Source organism: Tachypleus tridentatus, chromosome 12, assembly GCF_004210375.1.
Source record: "Tachypleus tridentatus isolate NWPU-2018 chromosome 12, ASM421037v1, whole genome shotgun sequence".
In the NCBI taxonomy this organism is placed as follows: Eukaryota; Metazoa; Arthropoda; class Merostomata; order Xiphosura; family Limulidae; genus Tachypleus; species Tachypleus tridentatus.
Genome location: NC_134836.1, coordinates 124,413,676 through 124,436,139, shown reverse-complemented (window position 1 = coordinate 124,436,139; position 22,464 = coordinate 124,413,676). Strand labels below are relative to the sequence as shown.

General features: G+C 31.6%; 1 pseudogene across 1 annotated transcript in view; it reads right to left on the bottom strand.

Annotated features, from left to right (window-relative positions):
• LOC143234598 (5'-AMP-activated protein kinase subunit gamma-1-like) overlaps nt 1-22,464 on the bottom strand; it is a 130,053-nt pseudogene that overhangs the window by 44,985 nt on the left and 62,604 nt on the right. Inside the window, exons 7-13 of the transcript XR_013018729.1 lie at nt 18,816-18,849; nt 17,367-17,414; nt 16,817-16,875; nt 14,801-14,846; nt 12,236-12,287; nt 10,299-10,431; nt 8,342-8,422 (exon numbers count right to left, since the gene is read on the bottom strand). The product of XR_013018729.1 is annotated as a 5'-AMP-activated protein kinase subunit gamma-1-like (transcript). The remainder of the gene's footprint in view (nt 1-8,341; nt 8,423-10,298; nt 10,432-12,235; nt 12,288-14,800; nt 14,847-16,816; nt 16,876-17,366; nt 17,415-18,815; nt 18,850-22,464) is intronic.

Genomic DNA, 22,464 nt, shown 5'->3' with positions numbered 1-22,464 from the left:
TACACTTTTGATATATATAATCTATAAAAAATAATAAAAACATAAGAAACACAAATAAATTACTTACACGCATGGGGTTTTGAGTCAGTTCTACTTCACCACATGATATACTAAATTAACATATAATTTATTGTTTGGAATTAAACACAAAGCTACACAATGGTGTGACTGTGCAGATAGGGGGCATTAATTTATGTACACAAATAACATTTTGTCTGTGTATATAATATATAAATTACTTCTACTGTGTAACCATGACAGTGTGACAGGTATGACTGCACTCTGATTGTTCTCGGTGTTAATATGATAAAGCTAATTTGATGGAGAAAAGATTGCTTCTTTAAGAAGGTAAACTAAAAAAAATCATAATAAAAAAGTTGAGATACAACTGAAACGGTTTACTTTTATTTGCTTTATTTTGTGAACAAACTAGAAAGATACTAAAAGGATATACTAACAATAACATCAAATTTAGCATATATATCACTACTTTTCCTCATCATCCACAACAGGTAAAGCAGAGACCCTTCTCTCTACAAATTTATTCAGAGCTAGGATAACTGGGTGCTCACTTTAATCTGAAACAGATAAATTTATTTATATATTTATGTATTTATTTATTTATATATTTATGTATTTATATATTTATATATTTATTTATTTATTTATAGTCCTGTAAATGTTTATTTCATACCACAACTTTCAAAACTACACATATGGTTACTTTGTATCATATTGGTGGAGTGGGTTTAAAATGGTAAGATTAATACATATTAGATAAATTTCCTTTTAGAAACTCTTAGAAATAAATATAAAGACTTATAATTATGGTATTATTATATATATATTTAATATACAAACAAATTCTTTCATATAGTTATTGCATACTAATTCCATAAATAATAAATATATACCCACACACACTTTTAAATCAATAAATATATTTAATTTTAATATAATAGGCATAGAATATTATTTTTTGCAATATAAATGGATTAACTTGACTTACACACAAAATTACCTTTTTTAAATGTGTTAACAAACTGCAGTCTTACATACATACTAATATATATATATATACACTGCAGTCTTACATACATACATATATATATATACTGCGGTCTTACATACATACATATATATATACTGCAGTCTTACATACATACATATATATATATATACTGCGGTCTTACATACATACGTACTAATATATATGCACTGCAGTCTTACATACATACATATATATATCACACTGCAGATCTTACATACATACATATATATATATACCCATGAGTCTTACATACATACGTATATATATATGCTGCGGTCTTACATACGTACGTATATATATATACCTGCAGATCTTACATACATACATATATATATATGCTGCGGTCTTACATACACGTACATATATATACACTGCGGTCTTACATACGTACGTAATAATATGTACTGCGGTCTTACATACGTACGTAATATATAGGCATACCATACTGATCATGCATGCATACGTATGTATGTATACTGCAGGGGTCTTACATACATACGTATATATATATACTGCCGATCTTACATACGTACGTAATATATATACACTGCGGATCTTACATACGTACATAATATATATATATGCTGCGGTCTTACTTACGTACGTATATGTATATACTGCGGTCTTATTATACATACGTATATATACTGCACTTGCAGTCTACGTACATACATATATATATATATATGCTGCTCTGCGGTCTTACATACATACATATATATGTGTATATACACACTTGGAGTCTTACTGTACGTACGTACGTACAGTAATATGTACACTGCGGATCTTACATACGTATACGATATATGTAATACGCTGCGGATCTTACATACGTACATACGTATATATATACGCTGCGGATCTTGCATACGTACGTATATTATGTATGCTGCGGTTTCACGTACGTACGTATATATATATATGCGCTGCGGTCTCACATACGTACATATATGTATATATATACGCGGGATCTTTTGCATACGTACGTACGTATATGTATATACACTGCAGTCTTACGTACGTACATATATATATAATACACTGCGGTCTTACATACATACGTATATATATATATGCCAGCACGATCTTTACATACATGCATACATACACGTATGTATATACGCTTGCGGATCTTACGCATACGTAATAATATGTATATATACACTATCAGTCTTACATACATGCGTAATAATATATATACCTGCTGGGATCTTACATACGTACATATGTATATATATGCGCGGACACGGCGGTTCTTACATACGTACGTATATATATATGCACTGCGGATCTTACGTACATACTGTAATATATATAATAATATGCACTGCGGATCTTACGTACACATACGTATATATATATACGCTGCGGATCTTTACATACGTACGTACGTAATATATATATATACACTGCGGATCTTACATACATACGTATATATATATACTGCGGATCTTGCATACGTACATAATAATATATATATATACGGGGCAGGTCTTACATACGTACAACGTATATATATATATGTAATATGCGCGCCGGATCTTACATACATACGTATATAATATGTATAATATGCACTACGGGATCTTTACATACATACATATAATAATAATACGCTGCACTCTGATCTTACGTACATACGTATATATATGTATACGCTGCGGTCTCACAGTACGTACGTATATATATATATACACTGCGGTCTTACTGTACATACGTAATATATAATAATATGCATCTTGCGGTCTTACATACATACGCAATATAATATGTATATATGCTGCGGTCTTACATACGTACGTAATAATAATATATACACTGCGGTTCTTACATACGTATATATGTATATATGCACTGCGTATGTCTTACATACATACGTATGCGTATATATATGCGCTGCAGGCTTACATACGTACGTACATATAATATATATGCTGCTACGGTTTACATATACGTACGTATACGTATATATGCACTGCGGGTCTTGCATTGCGTACGTATATATGCGTATAATATGCACTGCTGATCTTACGTACTTACATATGTATACGTATATATACACTGCAGGTCTTACGTACGTACATATATATATATATACACTGCAGTCTTACATACGTAATATAATAATATATAATTGCTGCGGATCTTACATACCATACATACATGTATAATATATAATATGCGCTGCGGATCTTACATACGTACACCATAATAATATATATGCACTTGCGGATCTTACATACATACGTATATATATGCACTGCGGTGATGCTTACATACATACATATATATAATACATTGCGGATCTTACATACATACAATATATATATATATACACTGCGGTCTTACATGCATACGTATATATATATACACTACAGTCTTACATACATACATATATATATATACATTGCGGGATCTTTACATACATACATATATATATATATACACTGCAGTCTTACATACATACGTATATATATATATACACTGCAGTATCTTACATACATATATATATATATATATACACTGCAGTCTTACATACATACATATATACACTGCAGTCTTACATACATACATATATACACTGCAGTCTTACATACATACATATATATATATATATATACTGTAGTCTTACATACATACATATATATATACAATTAAAATAAATACAACTTTGAAACCCTTCCTGAAACTAACAGATAATCACATAATTTTGTTCTGTTTTGAAGTTAGTACAGATGACCATAGTTTATAAAACTGTGTGAATGAAATGGTTGTTTAACCCTTTTGTGTCAGGTCAGGGGTCAAAGGTCACTTCATCACATTTGTTGACTTGCATTCAACATTTTATTGAACTACTATTTTATATCTTTAAGTTTGGAATCAAACTGTAGATTATGAAATATACTTTAATATTATATATGAATTAATTGTTAATTTAAAAGTAAATATTAAAATAACACATCTAAATACAGTTTTTAGTGAGTCATGTGGTTTGTTGAATGTAGTGCTGTTTAAAATTAGATGTTTGTAATGTGAAAATACTAAGTCTGTAGTTTCTTACAAATTAGTAACTGAAATTACTAATACTGACAATCTATAATATAAAATAAGAACCTCCTATCTTTTTATTCTGCTGAGATATGACTTATGTATTGAATCAAACACAGTGGTCCCAGATATGACTTATGAACTGAATCAAACACACTGGTCCCCAGATATGACTTATGAACTGAATCAAACACACTGGCCTCTAGATATGACTTGTGTACTGAATCAAACACACTGGTCCCCAGATATGACTTATGTACTGAATCAAACACACTGGTCCCCAGATATGACTTATGAACTGAATCAAACACACTGGCCCCCAGATATGACTTATGTACTGAATCAAACACACTGGCCCCCAGATATGACTTATGAACTGAATCAAACACACTGGCCCCCAGATATGACTTATGTACTGAATCAAACACACTGGCCCCCAGATATGACTTATGTACTGAATCAAACACACTGGCCTCTAGATATGACTTATGTACTGAATCAAACACACTGGTCCCCAGATATGACTTATGTATTGAATCAGACACACTGGCCCCCAGATATGACTTATGTACTGAATCAGACACACTGGTCCCCAGATATGACTTGTGTACTGAATCAAACACAGTGGTCCCCAGATATGACTTGTGTACTGAATCAAACACACTGGCCCCAGATATGACTTGTGTACTGAATCAAACACACTGGCCCCCAGATATGACTTGTGTACTGAATCAAACACACTGGCCCCAGATATGACTTGTGTACTGAATCAAACACACTGGCCCCAGATATGACTTATGTACTGAATCAAACACAGTGGCCCCAGATATGACTTGTGTACTGAATCAAACACACTGGCTCCCAGATATGACTTATGTACTGAATCAAACACACTGGCCCCAGATATGATTTATGTACTGAATCAAACACACTGGCTCCCAGATATGACTTGTGTACTGAATCAAACACGGTGGCCCCAGATATGACTTGTGTGCTGAATCAAACACAGTGGCACCGTTCACCTCTCCATTTTTTGAAACAGTCTTTTGTATACTCTTACTACAGTATATGACATGTGAATAACCAAACACAGCTTAGAATGTCCCCTTTGTAGTTTTCTCAGCCATTTGAAACTGTGAAAAGGCTACCACATTCTATTGAACCAAGATTTCAAGAAGGTAGGTTGTGATTTTAGTCTGCTTCAAGTTTCATATTTTTTTAAACATAAATATATCTTAGTCACTAAGTTTAATAAATTATAGTGGAATTCTGTAGTGTCAGTATAATGTACTATGATATTCTGGTTATTAAACTGTATATATAAAACCTATAAAACTGTTTGATAGCCTCCATGTGTGAAATTTTAAAAAGGCTTAGCAACCCATGTCTAGCAACAACCGAGTCCAAAGGTTACAGCGAGAAGAGAGAATTGTTTGCTCTACTTATTGATTTATTGTTCTATATTTTAAGAAAAATTGTTTAGTAATTTATTTCTAAATAGTAATAATCTATATACACATATAATAATTGACAAAATACTTGTCCACTAAAACACAACCAAGACAGGGTCACTTTATAAAGACTAAAGGTCTGTTTTATATTATTAGCTACAGTAACACGAGTGCATGTGCACCACATCAATGTAAGTTATGTAATGTTAGCAAGGCATGACTGAAAGGTCAACATAATAAATATATAGTATAAGACTTAAGCTACTTAGACTAAACATTTATATTTTCATGTTATAATATGTAGTCATTCTAGCATGAAAAAAACATAATTTATAGTTATTTCCTAATTTTATTATGATGGTTACAAGGTTGGTCATGTGAGAGACTCTACATATATATAGTTTTTAGTTACTTCCTAATTTTATTATGATGGTTACAAGGTTGGTCATGTGAGAGACTCTACATAGTTAGACAACTGGAAATAACAAATACAAAGTCTTACTGAATACAAACTGAAATGTATTTAGGAGGTTTTACAGATCACACAAATAATATTTGAGGTTTGTTGGACGAAGAATAGTTTTTAATAATAACATGAAATCACTTCACACTCACACTAGTAACAAATCACTCCACACTCACACTAGTAACAAATCACTTCACACTCACACTAGTAACAAATCACTTCACACTCACACTAGTAACAAATCACTTCACACTCACACTAGTAACAAATCACTTCACACTCACACTAGTAACAAATCACTTCACACTCAGACTAGTTAACAAATCACTTCACACTCAGACTAGTAACAAATCACTTCACACTCACACTAGTAACAAATCACTCCACACTCACACTAGTTAACAAATCACTTCACACTCACACTAGTAACAAATCACTTCACACTCACACTAGTTAACAAATCACTCCACACTCACACTAGTAACAAATCACTCCACACTCACACTAGTAACAAATCACTCCACACTCACACTAATTAACAAATCACTTCACACTCACACTAGTAACAAATCACTTCACACTCACACTAGTAAGAAATCACTTCACACTCACACTAGTAAGAAATCACTTCACACTCACACTAGTAACAAATCACTCACACTCACACTAGTAACAAATCACTTCACACTCACACTAGTAAAAATCACTTCACTCTCACACTAGTAACAAATCACTCCACACTCACACTAGTAACAAATCACCTCACACTCACACTAGTAACAAATCACTTCACACTCACACTAGTAACAAATCACTTCACACTCACACTAGTAACAAATCACTTCACACTCAGACTAGTTAACAAATCACATCACACTCACACTAGTAACAAATCACTTCACACTCACACTAGTAACAAAACAGAATCAATATTTTCACAAACAAATCTTTAGTAAAAATATTTCATTAAAAAATATGATTTTCTGTATAGAAAATAGTTGTAACATTTACTAAAATCTACCAAATTTTATGAAGATACACATGCTGTATCAAACGTTATAGTGCAAATACTTAACATGTGCAAACGTGTAGATTAATTCATGTATTATACCGAACCTGTAACAAAAGAGTTAATACACATATTTCCATTGAGAATTGGAATTCAAACCAACAATCAGAGACTTGTCAACCCCAAAATGAAGATTGTCATATACAACCTGCCAAAGGTATAGTACTTCCTGTCATATACAACCTGCCAAAGGTATAGTACTTCCTGTCATATACAACCTGCCAAAGGTATAGTACTTCCTAAAGATCATTAACGTATTCATCAAAATTAACATCTGTCTTCCACAGTAATCCCAGAAACTGGCCAACGTTTGAACACTAATAATTCTGATAAGGAGAGATTACATGATTTTTTTTTTTCATTATTAAGAATATTATTTTCATTTTAAAACATTCTGAATCACCTTTATTCGGTTTGCTAAAGTCATACATAGTTTTAGCCACCAGATGTCTTTCCATTCAAATAAAGGAGCATTCTAGCACACAAATATATATATACACACATACACATATATACACATAATATATACACACACACACATATATATAATAAAACTACAAGTAAGATACTGATAGAATAGAATAAAAGATTACTAATATGTTGATACCACCAATTTCAAACCATGAGTTAGTTAATGGTACAAAAATATTTATGAGGATCAAACAAAAGAAAGAGCATATTAATTATTAAAGATCCAAAAACATTAATGTTTCTTCAATATTTCTGTTTTAAATGAATGCTAGTTTCAGCTAAATATTATTGTTACTCATATGTACAGCCGTAACATGGAAATACTGAGACATTATGGATGTTTCCTTTAACAAGAAAAGAAATGTAGGTTTGTGAATGAGTCTTTTAACTCCTGATAGAATAAACAACAGTTTAGTAGCTGTTTGTTCAGATGACATAATGTATGGAACAAGTTATCCTGTTACACAATAGATGAAAGTGTGTTAAACTGTAGGAGAAAATTTAATGTTTTAAAAGAAACAAATAAAGTGGTAGGTTGTTCCTCATTTTGAAAAGCGAAAACTTAAGTTTCCATGGTTGAAAATGTTTTTATTGTATTTATTTCTAAACTTTAAAATGGTCCTACATTAATTTTAATAGACAAATAAAAGGAAGACAGCAACTACTTTTCAACTTTTAAGAAGTATCAATAATCATTATAAGTACTGTTTATTTACATTAAAATATGTAAAGGATAAGAAACACACAGAGAAAATAGCAGTTAATTTTCACTTTGTATTACGTACTGTAGCAATGTTTTCATATGTTCCTATTTTGAGTTCTTCCAACGTTTGATTGAGGTAGCTTGGTCTTGGAAGCTCAAAAAGCTATGGAAATTTGAAAGAGAGAATATATAAAGCATTTCAGAAATGATTTGTGAAGAATTTATACAAGTATAAAGAAGACTGTAATTGCTCACTGTTTCTCACAAAGCTTATTCATTTAGTTTGTGCAAAAATCTTCCCGTTAATTAAAAAAAAAACAGTTAATGCATTCCTAATTATGAAATGCTATAAAACAGAGATGATTAGTCAGAGGACTTTACATAAAAAGTTTAAATAAGTGAATCATAAAATGTCCAAATTAAATAATTCACCTTTAGTGTTTTTACTTGAATGAGATGATTATTAAATGTTGAAAACTGATACTGCCAAACAGCTCAAGAAAACAGTAACAAAGTATAAGCAACTCCTGTACTGTGATGAAGCTGTAATTATCCGTTTAAGAAAACAGTAACAAAGTATAAGCAACTCCTGTACTGTGATGAAGCTGTAATTATCCGTTTAAGAAAACAGTAACAAAGTATAAGCAACTCCTGTACTAAGAGGTGATGAAGCTGTAATTATCCGTTTAAGAAAACAGTAACAAAGTATAAGCAACTCCTGTACTGTGATGAAGCTGTAATTATCCGTTTAAGAAAACAGTAACAAAGTATAAGCAACTCCTGTACTGTGATGAAGCTGTAATTATCCGTTTAAGAAAACAGTAACAAAGTATAAGCAACTCCTGTACTGTGATGAAGCTGTAATTATCCGTTTAAGAAAACAGTAACAAAGTATAAGCAACTCCTGTACTGTGATGAAGCTGTAATTATCCGTTTAAGAAAACAGTAACAAAGTATAAGCAACTCCTGTACTAAGAGGTGATGAAGCTGTAATTATCCGTTTAAGAAAACAGTAACAAAGTATAAGCAACTCCTGTACTAAGAGGTGATGAAGCTGTAATTATCCGTTTAAGAAAACAGTAACAAAGTATAAGCAACTCCTGTACTAAGAGGTGATGAAGCTGTAATTATCCGTTTAAGAAAACAGTAACAAAGTATAAGCAACTCCTGTACTAAGGGTGATGAAGCTGTAATTATCCGTTTAAGAAAACAGTAACAAAGTATAAGCAACTCCTGTACTGTGATGAAGCTGTAATTATCCGTTTAAGAAAACAGTAACAAAGTATAAGCAACTCCTGTACTAAGGGTGATGAAGCTGTAATTATCCGTTTAAGAAAACAGTAACAAAGTATAAGCAACTCCTGTACTGTGATGAAGCTGTAATTATCCGTTTAAGAAAACAGTAACAAAGTATAAGCAACTCCTGTACTGTGATGAAGCTGTAATTATCCGTTTAAGAAAACAGTAACAAAGTATAAGCAACTCCTGTACTAAGAGGTGATGAAGCTGTAATTATCCGTTTAAGAAAACAGTAACAAAGTATAAGCAACTCCTGTACTAAGAGGTGATGAAGCTGTAATTATCCGTTTAAGAAAACAGTAACAAAGTATAAGCAACTCCTGTACTAAGAGGTGATGAAGCTGTAATTATCCGTTTAAGAAAACAGTAACAAAGTATAAGCAACTCCTGTACTAAGAGGTGATGAAGCTGTAATTATCCGTTTAAGAAAACAGTAACAAAGTATAAGCAACTCCTGTACTAAGAGGTGATGAAGCTGTAATTATCCGTTTAAGAAAACAGTAACAAAGTATAAGCAACTCCTGTACTAAGAGGTGATGAAGCTGTAATTATCCGTTTAGTTATACCCTCATATATTGCTATTAAAACTTTCTCATCCATACACATGTACTAAAATGGTGAAATTTCATTTAAATGCTATGGTAGAAGTTCTGGGTTTAGGTAGATAATTTGAAAGTTGCTTTTTAATCTTTTAATGCACTAAGAGATATTTTGATTCCAAAGATAACAGTAACTCATACTTACGTAGAGAGAAAAAGAAACTTGAGAATCCGTTTGTGTGTGAGGATGTACAAGACATTCCCTGTATGAGGATTTATCACAGGTAAGCGATGGACTTTCCCTTGAATGAGAGTTTTTATGGCTTCATATAAACTAAAAATTAAAAATATGTTGAACTTCAGGTAAGCGATGGACTTTCCTTTGAATGAGAGTTTTTATGGCTTCATATAAACTAAAAATATGTTGAACTCCAGGAAACAAAAATGTAGAGGTCTCAAAATTATCTTAAAAACTAAGAATCATCACGGCTTGAAACTTCATATAAACAATTTAAGATGAATCATAAGGTTTTGCAAAAATAACACAAAATTGACTGGAAAAAAACAAACTTGGGTATAAATAATCAGTAACCATATGAATTAACTTGTGATATTTATGAAAATATTCGGTATAGATAATAAAAACAAATCACTCTGATAAAGTAGGTGTTCTAATATATCTTATATAAAGATTTGACAATATTTAATAATGAATTTATATATACAAATACACACAAACATAACTACTGAAATTTACATCATTTATATTTATGAAAATAGTGAAACAATTATGATATAGAAAGTGTAAATTTAGGTTTCTAGTAAATGTTTAAAAGGCACTTTGAATGGTCGCAAAAATATCACGTATTAGAAAATCTAACTTTACAGTACATTCAATTCTTTATGCTTTTGTAGCTAAGATCGTCATTAATGGGTAAAAAAGAATTATTGATTTTAAAACAATAAAACAATGAAGTAAACAAGTCTCTTCATTTTTAGTATATTATTATGGATAACAAGTGTTAACAAGTATTATGTAAAATGAAATGGTGTCCAGTAAAAGATAAAACTGTGTTATGGTTTAATGGGAGAAAATGTTAAACAGTTGTGACAGCTTATAATGGTTATGCTAATAAAGGTTAGTATTGATATGTCAGCAACAAATAATTTTTGTCTTAGTGTTAGTGAACTACGAACAGAACAAGTTATCATTTAGTATTAACTGTGATAACTCTATGTGACATTTAAGTGTTAGCATTAGCTTCAATTACCTCAAATTCACATACTGAAAGGACTTTAGAAATTCATGGAAACTATTAATTTAAACATTTTACTAAAGGCAGTTTACGTAGATAAGGAAGAGATGTGATAGGTACATGATAACCATAAAACTAATAAGACCACATTTTATGTGTCACTGTTCACATGATGTTGTCTGTTACGTGGAATGTTATGTTCTGTTACTTTCTATCCAAATATCTTTATATAACTTCTTGGTCAACTACTTGGATGTTGAAGGTCTACATACATACTCACAATAGTCTCTTTGAAAAGAACAAATTAATGGTGAAAACACTGAACAAGTTTAAACTCAACATCACTAAATTATAATATACAGGTTGACTTATGCTTTGGAAGAGAAGACTACTTGTAGTAAAAATAATAAAGTGTGATATATGCATAATGTATCATACAATTCCAACGTGACAAAGTGATGTTTACTGTAATATATAAAAATTCTTTATAGATTCATGCAGCTAAAAGAAATGTAATGCTACATTGTTGTCTCACACTCTGTATAAAATAAGAAGACCTGTAACATTTACTAATAAGCTAATTAGCATTATGTAGTTAAAGATGACGTTCAGTTTGAATGTGGTACAACTATAAAAGTGTGTAATAAACAGATTAACTGTAGACATTCAGGAAAATCAAAACAAATTCTGAATGGTATTAAACTCATATCTTGCACTGTATAAATGGTTAAAATGGGATAATTTGACCTTGGTTAATCAATTACTACTTATAAGATACGGTAAAGTGAAATTTTGAGAGAGAAAAACATATGCTTGATAGTGCATGTTATATAATCTTTTTTGGAAACTTAAGTTTCTTAGGATGATAATAAATTAAGTTACCTTGCTTCAGGTTTAATAGTATAGAGAGGTTTTAATTTAGTCTTCAAAACATCTATATAAAAAAAAGAAAGATATCAGATGATAAGTAACAACAACAACACTTTTTCACAAATTATCTAAAGATCAACATAAAGCAGTAGACAGTTAGGTATGTTCAGTGTCTCCAAAACTGCTTTTACTAAGTAACATTGTAAACTAATGAAGATACTGTGCATAATCACTGTATCATTTAAAATAACAAAACTAAAACTCAAACTTCTACATCATTAATATATGTAGACTAAAGAACACAAAATAATTGTCAAAGGTACAACAAAATGCATGATATAACCAGTAAACACATGAATTATCTTTTGAGTTCCTACAAATGTTCTAGTATGCATAAAAAGTTAGTAAAAAACTGGTTTGGTTGTTTTAAGCAAAAAAGCTACATAATCGCTACATGTGCACTGCTTACCACGAGTCTTGAAACCTGAATTTTAGTGTTAGCCTGGAGGCTTATTGCTGAGCTACTGTGGGGCGATTGCTTTGTTGATACATACACAAACATGCACAACATATATGTTTGTGTTTACAATTTTAGGTTTAATAGGGTGTCAGGTATTTACATATTATGTTTTATTTGTTTCCTGTACGTACTTGAATGGTGGTGAACTTATGAAATCTAGTACACAAAATGTAATGCATGATTCAGAACAAATTTGTTTTTCCACTTCTATATTTTGTATGTTGAGATGAATTATTTATTTTAGGGAGAGTGTTATTTATTTATACTCTCTTCAGAGTTTCAGGTTAAATGAAGAAGAGAGGTAAATTACTTGTGTCACTTTTAAGTTCAATGCTGAGTGTCAGGTAATGTAGATCTTTGTATTGTCACTTTCCTAACTTGGTGAATATCACAAAATATTACATACACATATTTTTAAAGTAAAATCAAAATGTAAACTGTAAACTCCCTCTCACAGGATCTGTAAAACATTGCCTGATAGGAGGTTTAGGTCCTGCTTGTAAGATACTGTTGATTGTTCCTTCATAATAATGTCCAGATTAGAGGTTTAAGTCCTGCTTGTAAGATACTGTTGATTGTTCCTTCATAATAATGTCCAGATTAGAGGTTTAGGTCCTGCTTGTAAGATACTGTTGATTGTTCCTTCATAATAATGTCCAGATTAGAGGTTTAAGTCCTGCTTGTAAGATACTGTTGATTGTTCCTTCATAATAATGTCCAGATTAGAGGTTTAGGTCCTCCTTGTAAGATACTGTTGATTGTTCCTTCATAATAATGTCCAGATTAGAGGTTTAGGTCCTGCTTGTAAGATACTGTTGATTGTTCCTTCATAATAATGTCCAGATTAGAGGTTTAAGTCCTGCTTGTAAGATACTGTTGATTGTTCCTTCATAATAATGTCCAGATTAGAGGTTTAGGTCCTGCTTGTAAGATACTGTTGATTGTTCCTTCATAATAATGTCCAACTGATTTTAATAGTTTGTCCAAACTCTGTACATCTCCTTTTACGTGTATAATATATAAACGTATCAAACATATTTCATAAACAATAATTTTTGTGAACATACATGTCATGAAAACCACCTTAAATAATTTTGAAGACGAATTTCAATAAAGATATTTTAGTTTAGAAACAAACGCTCGTGAATAAAATACATGTACAATTAAAAATGAACTCAGTGCAAGTTCAGTGTATATAACAAGAATGCATTTCTTTACACAGGTGATGCAAACAGCTTGTCTCGTACTTTTGATTTAAGTAGCTTAGATACAGAACAGTATTGGACAAAACTCAATAGTGCAATAACTCAACTCTACCAAAAGAAACAGTGGACAATATTCTATTGAGTTGACTCAGCACTATCAACAATCTAAATTAACTCAGAGATATCTCTAGATTTAAAACTCTAACCTTGTTAAATATTGTTAAAACTCTAACCTTGTTAAATATTGTTAAAACTCTAACCTTGTTAAATATTATTAAAACTCTTAAATAGTTTGATTTAAATTGTTTTTATTCAGGTTTCTCCCAGAAAATAAATTTCTAGGTTAAGGATGAAAAGCATTTCTGATGTCACTAAAAATACTTCATTTAAAGTTGATTGAAATACTGTCTATAAACATACTAATATTCCATATGTTTCTATTTAACTACTTTAAGAACATTTAATAGTTATTAACTGTTAAGCACAGTATTTTTAATAATTTAGTAACATTAGATTTATATTTTAAGTGATTCATATTGAAAATCAAATGCAGAACATAAAGAAAACAAAACGTGTTAACTAGTGAACTCCAACTTACAACTACACCAAGAGAATATTTTCTCTACCACAAACCTGCCACCTGTTAGCAAAGATTCTAATTTTCTAGAAGTATAACTTTTAATTATATTTGTTTTTAGTAAGTTATCACTTTGCCAAAAGTTTAAAAAAATACAAGTTTTCATTTCTTCATTCCAGGTGGCTCAGACCTAGAAGATCTACCACAACTGCTCTTCCCTCTGTGAAAAAATAGTTTTATATTATATTTTCACTTTTCCTAAAATTGTTACTTACTTAACCAAGTTTCTAACTTGTGGTCTTCTAGTTCTTCCATATTAATCTGTGATAATGTGTAAATAAAAAACGAACAGTAAACACAATTAGTCAGCAAATAAACAGAACTGTATCGAAATAATGCACACTAAGTAACATGTGAAACTGTTCATTGTATGTTTAATAATAAAACAAGACTTATATGTTAATAAATAGTGCTCGTGTGAAACTAAGAGACATGACTGCCACATCAGTATCAAAATATACATTTCTCTGGCAGCCATAGTCACTACCTATTATGACTTTCAGTCAAAAACTAAAGTACAACATTCACAGTTAATCAGTGATATATTAGTTTTGCACCAATCAAACTATATATCAAAATATGTAGAAAAAATATATAAAATAAACTAAAAACAAGTAGATTGTATGTTACTTCAAAATATTATCATGTTTGTGTATTTTAAAGTTGATAGAAGTTACTACATATGAAAGAACAAAATTCAGCTGTCAGACATCTCTACTTACTATTCCGATATACATTGTTATCAGTTACTCACAGAGAGTTACTGGCATTGTTACTGTTGCAGTACAAAGCTATACAACTAGCTATCTGCTCTATGTTTGCAAGAGGGAATCAAACCCTGTATTTTAGCACTATACCTGTGTTGACTTATGGTTGACCTACCAGAGGAAGTCTTGTAGAGCAACTTGTTTGATAACAACCAACAAACACTATTTAACAAGCCTTCAAAATGTCAGTATGTTTGATAACAACCAACAAACACTATTTAACAAGCCTTTAAAATGTCAGTATGTTTGATAACAACCAACAAACACTATTTAACAAGCCTTTAAAATGTTAGTATGTTTGATAACAACCAACAAACACTATTTAACAAGCCTTTACAATGTCAGTATGTTTGATAACAACCAACAAACACTATTTAACAAACCTTTAAAACGCCAGTATGTTTGATAACAACCAACAAACACTATTTAACAAACCTTTAAAACGTCAGTATGTTTGATAACAACCAACAAACACTATTTAACAAACCTTTAAAATGTCAGTATGTTTGATAACAACCAACAAACACTATTTAACAAGCCTTTAAAATGTCAGTATGTTATAGATTGTGGTTCCAATTCTTGGAACTTTCTCAATATTAAAAGTTATTTTCAAGGATTTATAGAGTTGTTCTTTTCAGAATAATCCAGGAACACTTTGTAACAGTTTATATTCCATTTACCAACACAGGAAGACTACCCCAAGGAACAACTAAATAGAAACTGGTCGCTATATGTACCACAAGAAATATATAGAGATGACTTTGCAAATTCACAAACAGTAACTTGTTATACGTTAACCTACAAACAGTGACATGCAACAGGTTAACCCAATTACTACACACTGAAAGTTGAAACATGCCAATTATTATTGACTTGTGACAGGTTGCTTTATGAAACTATGGTTAACATGAAACAGGTCACATCACAATTATTATTGACTTGTGACAGGTTGCTTTATGAAACTATGGTTAACATGAAACAGGTCACATCACAATTATTATTGACTTGTGACAGGTTGCTTTATGAAACTATGGTTAACATGAAACAGGTCACATCACACATGTTAACATGAAACAGGTCACATCATACATATCCTATAACAACAACTTACAGCAGGTGTATTTTCCTACCCATAAGAAATAATCAACTTCCAATGTACAGACTTCTTTGGAATTTTGCACAAAGCTACACGTAGGCTATCTTTGCTAGCTGTCCCTAATTTAACAATGGCAAACGAGAGGGAAGGCAGCTTGTTACCATTATCCATCATCAACTCTTGGGCTAATTGTTTATCAGTGAATAGTGAGACTGACTGTCACATTACAATGTTCTCATGCCTAAAGGGGTGAGTATGCTTGGTGGAGAGGGATTCGAATCTGTGACCCACAGATTATGCTTTAAACATCTAACCACCTGGCTATGCCAGGTCCCATCAAAGAATGATTAACCACAACCAGTACTTACTTGAGGTGACTTGTAATATGTCCTTAGAATGTGAATGAAGTCTGTGATAGTCAGCATTCCTTGAAGGGTAGAAACAGTTAAGGTAAAAATTATTTAGAACCATACACTTACATGATATTCACTGATATGAGAATCATTCAATAAAAAAACATGGTTTAGATATGTTTAACAAGAATAGTATCTCATAAAAGTTCTTTGAACCACCAGCAGGTTCACTTGTTATGGATGTATATGGTAAATTATAAGCATTTTTAACATGTAAATGTAATCACTATATTGAATTTTTGAAAAATCGTTTATTTGTGTATACTTCCAAATGCAGTATGCAACTGGAAGTTCCATTCTTGTGACATTGAAAAGATAAAGCTTATTGTTGTATTGTGAGGATACAATGTGTTGACATACTTTACTGCTTCATATTTACAAGTCATGACCATATAAAGAAAAGAACAACAGAGAAATCTAAGTTTATTTTTAAAAACGAAATAAAAAATGAAAAATTGTATGAACAACTTTCTAAGAAAATAAATAACAAAACTTGAAAACGTACCTACAAATTCCTGTCTAGAGCTGTCCCATAAAGGTGCTGCTCTGACTCCTAAACAGAAACACAACTAAATACATAAAGTTGTAAGACAATTAAGTTCTATATTCTTTTCATATCAGCTCTTATTAATACCGATCAATTAGGTATGCATTAACAGAATTAGTTATGTTTGGTTTGAACTTTGTGCAAAGCTACATGAGGGCTATCTGCACTAGCCAGTCCCTAATTTAGCAGTGTAAGACTACAGGGAAGGCAGCTAGTCACAACCACCCATTGCCAACTCTTGGGCTACTCTTTTACCAACAAATAGTGGGATTATCCATAAATTATAATGCCCCATGGCAGAAATGGCAAGCATGTTTGGTGTGAAGTGGGATTCGAACCTGCAACCCTCAGGCTACAAGTGGAATGCCTTAACCCACCTGGCCATGCTGGGTCTAAATTAGTTATGCAACGTTTGGAAAGTTAAGAAATATTTTTCTACATAAAAATGTTTATAGGAAGAAAACAATAAGAATAAAAAACTAGTACAATTACAGGTATCTCAAGTGAACTGGACAATCAGTAAAAACCTAGTAGAGTTACTGGTATCTCAAGTGAACTGGACAATCAGTAAAAAAACTAATAAAGTTACTGGTATCTCAAGTGAAGTGGACAATCAGTTTTATAATATAAAATAAATTATAATGTTCATAGTTCTGGATGAACATATGTGATCGCTCTTTCAAAAGTAGCATCACAAAATGGTATTTCCCATACTTCTATTATTCACATATTATCACTACTGGAAAACGAATGTAAATTGTAATAAATTGCTACACCTGTGTATCCTTTATGTAATTTAGGTTTAATTATTGTGATTGTTCTCTTTTTTTATATAACTCTAATCAGCTTCTTCGTTTCACTAGTTTTTCAAAGAAAATCAGATATGTTCTAGAACAGTAGTTCCTATGCTGCAGTGAAAGTTTGCTAATTTGTGAAAATAAACAATATTGGTGAATTTAATTAATATTGAACTATTTAACTATATTGTGTTCTGTGCACTTTTTACATTTATTGTGTAATTAATGGTCCACAGAAATGTAGAACACAACTGTGCAGCTTCCATGACAGCACAAATGATTGATCTAGAGAATAATGAAACACTGAAATGAGTTATTAGAAATTAGCAATAAAAATAATAATAATAATGTATATAATACTGAAAGAAAAATCATTTTAGAGGTAAAATCTTCTTCATAAAAGATAATATTTGTTCAACTACTAATGCAATTAGTAACACTAATACCGCTAAACCCAAATATTTAAAAACTTAATTTTTATTAAATTCTACATCTCTACAAGTGAACCAGCTTCATTAATCACTCTACATACAAAAGTAATCAACCTTTCTTTTGTAATTGTAAATTATCCATATAATTATTGGTAAAACTATCAAAATATCATTCTTACCATTCTGAACTAAGGCAAAAAAAGCTTTCTTCACCTAATGAAAGAAGAGCATTACATCTAATTAGTCACATCGACACATATAGAAATATGTCTAATTAGCCACATCGACATATATAGAAATATGTCCAATTAGTCACATCGACACATATAGAAATATGTCTAATTAGTCACATCGACACATATAGAAATATGTCTAATTAGTCACATCAACAGGTGTAGAAATATGTCCAATTAGTCACATCGACACATATAGAAATATGTCTAATTAGTCACATTGACACATATAGAAATATGTCTAATTAGTCACATCAACAGGTGTAGAAATACGTCTAATTAGTCACATTGACACATATAGAAATATGTCTAATTAGTCACATCGACACGTATAGAAATATGTCTAATTAGTCACATCGACGTGCGTATAGAAATATGTCCAATTAGTCACATCAACAGGTGTAGAAATATGTCTAATTAGTCACATAGACACGTATAGAAATATGTCCAATTAGTCACATCAACAGGTGTAGAAATATGTCTAATTAGTCACATCGACACATATAGAAATATGTCTAATTAGTCACATCGACACATATAGAAATATGTCTAATTAGTCACATCGACATATATAGAAATACGTCTAATTAGTCACATCGACACATATAGAAATATGTCTAATTAGTCACATCGACAGGTATAGAAATATGTCTAATTAGCCACATCGACAGGTGTAGAAATACGTCTAATTAGTCACATCGACACATATAGAAATAAGTCTAATTAGTCACATCAACAGGTGTAGAAATACGTCTAATTAATCACATCGACAGGTATAGAAATATGTCTAATTAGTCACATCGACAGGTGTAGAAATATGTCCAATTAGCCACATCGACAGGTGTAGAAATATGTCTAATTAGTCACATCGACAGGTGTAGAAATACTTCTAATTAGTCACATCGACACATATAGAAATATGTCTAATTAGTCACATCAACAGGTGTAGAAATGTCTAATTAGTCACATCGACAGGTATAGAAATATGTCTAATTAGTCACATCGACAGGTATAGAAATATGTCTAATTAGTCATATCGACACATATAGAAATATGTCTAATTAGTCACATCAACAGGTGTAGAAATACGTCTAATTAGTCACATCGACAGGTGTAGAAATACGTCTAATTAGTCACATCGACACATATAGAAATACGTCTAATTAGTCACATCGACACATATAGAAATACGTCTAATTAGTCACATCGACAGGTGTAGAAATACGTCTAATTAGTCACATCGACACATATAGAAATATGTCTAATTAGTCACATCAACAGGTGTAGAAATACGTCTAATTAGTTACATCGACAGGTATAGAAATATGTCTAATTAGCCACATCGACAGATGTAGAAATATGTCTAATTAGTCACATCGACAGGTGTAGAAATATGTCTAATTAGTCACATCGACAGGTGTAGAAATACGTCTAATTAGTCACATCGACAGGTGTAGAAATACGTCTAATTAGTCACATCGACAGGTGTAGAAATATGTGTAATTAGTCACATCGACAGGTATAGAAATATGTCTAATTAGTCACATCGACAGGTATAGAAATATGTCTAATTACTCACATCGACAGGTGTAGAAATATGTCTAATTAGCCACATCGACAGGTGTAGAAATACGTCTAATTAGTCACATCGACACATATAGAAATAAGTCTAATTAGTCACATCAACAGGTGTAGAAATACGTCTAATTAGTCACATCGACAGGTATAGAAATATGTCTAATTAGTCACATCGACAGGTGTAGAAATATGTCCAATTAGCCACATCGACAGGTGTGGAAATATGTCTAATTAGTCACATCGACAGGTGTAGAAATACTTCTAATTAGTCACATCGACACATATAGAAATATGTCTAATTAGTCACATCAACAGGTGTAGAAATGTCTAATTAGTCACATCGACAGGTATAGAAATATGTCTAATTAGTCACATCGACAGGTATAGAAATATGTCTAATTAGTCATATCGACACATATAGAAATATGTCTAATTAGTCACATCAACAGGTGTAGAAATACGTCTAATTAGTCACATCGACAGGTGTAGAAATACGTCTAATTAGTCACATCGACACATATAGAAATACGTCTAATTAGTCACATCGACATATATAGAAATACGTCTAATTAGTCACATCGACACATATAGAAATACGTCTAATTAGTCACATCGACAGGTGTAGAAATACGTCTAATTAGTCACATCGACACATATAGAAATATGTCTAATTAGTCACATCAACAGGTGTAGAAATACGTCTAATTAGTTACATCGACAGGTATAGAAATATGTCTAATTAGCCACATCGACAGGTGTAGAAATATGTCTAATTAGCCGCATCGACAGATGTAGAAATATGTCTAATTAGTCACATCGACAGGTGTAGAAATACGTCTAATTAGTCACATCGACAGGTGTAGAAATATGTGTAATTAGTCACATCGACAGGTATAGAAATATGTCTAATTAGCCACATCGACAGGTGTAGAAATATGTCTAATTAGCCACATCGACACGTATAGAAATATGTCTAATTAGTCACATCGACAGGTGTAGAAATATGTCTAATTAGTCACATCGACAGGTGTAGAAATACGTCTAATTAGTCACATCGACAGGTGTAGAAATACGTCTAATTAGTCACATCGACAGGTGTAGAAATACGTCTAATTAGTCACATCGACAGGTGTAGAAATATGTCTAATTAGTCACATCGACAGGTGTAGAAATACGTCTAATTAGTCACATCGACAGGTATAGAAATATGTCTAATTAGCCACATCGACAGGTGTAGAAATATGTCTAATTAGCCGCATCGACAGATGTAGAAATATGTCTAATTAGTCACATCGACAGGTGTAGAAATACGTCTAATTAGTCACATCGACAGGTGTAGAAATATGTGTAATTAGTCACATCGACAGGTATAGAAATATGTCTAATTAGCCACATCGACAGGTGTAGAAATATGTCTAATTAGCCACATCGACACGTATAGAAATATGTCTAATTAGTCACATCGACAGGTGTAGAAATATGTCTAATTAGTCACATCGACAGGTGTAGAAATACGTCTAATTAGTCACATCGACAGGTGTAGAAATACGTCTAATTAGTCACATCGACAGGTGTAGAAATATGTGTAATTAGTCACATCGACAGGTGTAGAAATATGTCTAATTAGTCACATCGACAGGTGTAGAAATACGTCTAATTAGTCACATCGACAGGTATAGAAATATGTCTAATTAGTCACATCGACAGGTGTAGAAATACGTCTAATTAGTCACATCGACATATATAGAAATACGTCTAATTAGCCACATCGACAGGTGTAGAAATACGTCTAATTAGTCACATCGACAGGCGTAGAAATATGTCTAATTAGCCACATCGACAGGTGTAGAAATATGTCTAATTAGCCACATCGACAGGTGTAGAAATATGTCTAATTAGCCACATCGACATATATAGAAATACGTCTAATTAGTCACATCAACACATATAGAAATACGTCTAATTAGTCACATCGACAGGTGTAGAAATACGTCTAATTAGTCACATCGACATATAT